This window comes from Panthera uncia, chromosome D4, assembly GCF_023721935.1.
Source record: "Panthera uncia isolate 11264 chromosome D4, Puncia_PCG_1.0, whole genome shotgun sequence".
Lineage (NCBI taxonomy): Eukaryota > Metazoa > Chordata > Mammalia > Carnivora > Felidae > Panthera > Panthera uncia.
Window position 1 is genome coordinate 85,383,944 of NC_064807.1, and position 3,082 is coordinate 85,387,025.

Genomic DNA, 3,082 nt, shown 5'->3' on the forward strand with positions numbered 1-3,082 from the left:
CCCCCCCCCCCCCCCCCCCCCCCCCCGCCTACGCCGGGCTCATCCCCACGACTTGCTTGCTTCTGCTGGTGAATCCAGAGGAGTGACACCGGGCTGTTTCGAGAAGCTTTCCAGAGGCGTCACGTGACTTAGCCTGGCCTAGGCCCCCCTCCTCAGAGAGCAGCATGCTCTGGAGAGGGCGTGAGGGGAGCTTCCCTGCTGCAGACCACACAGGTCTAATTGGCAAAGCTTCTACTCATCCTGAGACCTTTTGTATTTCCACATCCCTCCATTTTCAAATGTTCCCCGTCCTCAAATCCATCCATTTTCTAGAAGAGCTACCGGGCAAGTTTGGCCTCTCAACACACCAACTATTCTTTCAGTCCACAAAGACTCACGGAGGGCAAGGCGCCCAGGAGGTCACCACAACGGTCACATCTGAGCACAGACGTGGGGAGCAGCCTTCGTCCCCAGGCTGTCTACAGGCGTGTGGGGATCGTCTGCCAGGGCCCAGCCTGGGCTGACCCCTCCGGGCCCTCTCACGGCACGGGAACGCTGTGGCTCAGAGTGGTTAAGTGACTTGCCCGAGGCCGCTCGGCTAGTAAGGAGCAGAGCAGGGGTTTGAACCCAGCGCTGTCTCGCCAGGGTGCTGTGTGTGTACTGGGTTCTCCTGCTTCACCCTGTAAGTGTCTCTAGATATTTGGGAAATAGATGAATACAGTGCCCCGTGGTTCCTTCGGGAAATTAGGGGGTAGGGTAGGATGCATTAATCGAGGTCCACTCCTCTTTCCAAGCCTCCTTCCGCCGCCCTCAGAAAATTGGATGTTTTTAAGGCAGAATACCGAAAAGATACAAAAATACTAGTGACGTTGACATTAAGGAGAGGTGCCAATGCCCAGCTACGGTCCTTCCATCAGTGGCTCGCTTCCCCTTCCCAGGGACCGGCTGAGGTCACGGGCCACCATCGTTCCCATCCTACTGCTGAGGAAACTGAGGCACAGAGTGGGTTACCGCTGTGCTTCTCAAACTATCTGTGGTGGAGGAGGGTTTAGAGAAAATTTTCCAATCTGCCGGGAACAGTACTATTGTAATGTATCCAATCACAACGGGATGCACACGTCGATAGCAGGACCTGGCCAAGGGTGGACCACACTTTGGGTAGCATGGGGTCGGTGGTTTGCCAAAGGCCAAACAGCTGGTGAGGGACCCGGCCAGGAGCTGGATTCGAGTCCTTGACCGCTTACCTGGAGAAGGGGCTGAGGAAGGTTTGGCCACTGAGTACAATTCGTGGTCAGTACCTGAGTATCTTAGGTTTTTGTACCTCTCCTTCCGCCTTCTAGGAATGTAAAACACCACGAAATTGACAACCACTGAGAGTTCGATGGATACTTTTGGAATTAATGAAGAGTGAATAAACAGGTAAGTGATCGGACACAAATCGTTCTTACATGTCAATTGCATGTGCGAGTCTAAGCAAATCCGTGGGGTGTGGAGACCCAGGAGGGGATCCGACTCCTCCAAATGTCAAAGGTGGTCGTCTTCAGGGGTGGCTGGCCGGCTCAGGTGGAAGAACGTGCAACTCTTGACCTTGGGGTCATGAGTTCAAGCCCCGTGTTGGGTGTAGAGATGACTTAAAAAAGTAAAATCTTTAGGGGCGCCTGGGTGGCTCAGTGGGTTGGGCATCCGACTTCAGCCCAGGCCATGATCTCACGGTTCGTGAGTTCGAGCCCCGCATCGGGCTCTGTGCTGATGGCTCAGAGCCTGGAGCCAGCTTTGGGGTCTGTATCTCCCTCTTCCCCGCTCGCACTCTTATCCCTCTCTCTCTCTCTCACAAAAATAAATGTTTGAAAAATTGTTTTAAATAAACAAATAAATAAAAAATAAAATCTTAAAAAATAGTTTTTTTAAGTGGTCATCTTCAGGTGATGGGACTAAAAGTGGTTTTATTTTCTTCACTGAGCCCATCTGCATTTTCTCGAATATCTGTAATAAGCGTGTCTTACTTTTGTAGCAAGAGGAAGGGTATTTGGGAGGAAATAGACAGTCCTGGCTCGAAGTTTGCTTCCAGTTCAGGTGGAGAAAAAATGGGCGACTCGCGGAGAGTAAGGATCCTGGCAAACAGAAGGAGCTTAATACATGTTTGAGCTCGATCTCAGTCACGGACTAGGAGGAAGACCCTTTCTAGGAAGGGCTCTTTTCTTTGCCTATTTCTTCACCTCCTGCCTCTGCAGGTGCCTCGCCGTGGCCAAGGCCAGGCCGCCTGGACCAAATCCCTCCATCCGGTGTTGGGTCCATAGCGGCCGCAGTCGGCCCTCACGTGGGTGGCAGAGTCGGTCACTACCTGAGTGGGTTATGTCTCCCTGCAGCAGTCTGAATACCTAGTCTGTTCAGTTTCCAGGGGGTGGGGGCAGAGAAGAGGCCAAGCAGTTGGCTTTGGTTTCAGGCACGAAGGGCAAATGGAAAAGGTCAGATCTGGGGAGAAAGAATCTGGAGGTAAACTCTAATACTCTTGGAGATTTAACAATATTTTCTTGTGCCCGAGGGCCAACCAGGTATTGGACGTGGTGGGGAGAACACAGAATTGCGGAGCACCTGGGCGGCTCAGTCGGTTAAGCGTCCGACTCTTTATTTTTTCGCTCAGGTCACGGTCTCACGGTGCGTGGGTTCGAGCCCTGAGACGGGCTCTGGGCTGATACCGAGGATCCTGCAGGGATTTAGGGACTTTTATCCCGAAGGCAATGGGAAACCATGAAAGGTTTAAGTAGGAGACTAGAGCGGTCAAGTTGAAATTTTAGAGTAGCTCTCTGATTGCCCCATGTACATGTCCTGGATGGAGAGCAAGCCTGGAGGCTGGCAGGACAGCAAGGAGGCTGCTACTCTGACTCAGGTTGGTGGGGTAGCAGGTGGAGAGAAGTGACAGATGCAAGGTTGTCGGATGGAATGGACAGATCTGGGCAATCGACTGGACGCGGCGGGGGCACCTGGGAAAGGGGGATGGGATGGGGACGATACCGAGGCTTCAGGACAGGGTCTCTGGGTATGGAGAAGGGGTCTCCGGGTATAGGGAAGGGGTCTCCGGGTATATAGGGAAGGGGTCTCCGGG

At 53.1% G+C, this 3,082-nt stretch overlaps 1 long non-coding RNA gene across 1 annotated transcript in view; it reads left to right on the forward strand.

The window, feature by feature from the left end:
* The window catches only part of LOC125922547 (uncharacterized), a 12,151-nt gene that overhangs the window by 1,193 nt on the left and 7,876 nt on the right, over positions 1–3,082 (forward strand). The gene's annotated exons all lie outside the window — the stretch shown is intronic.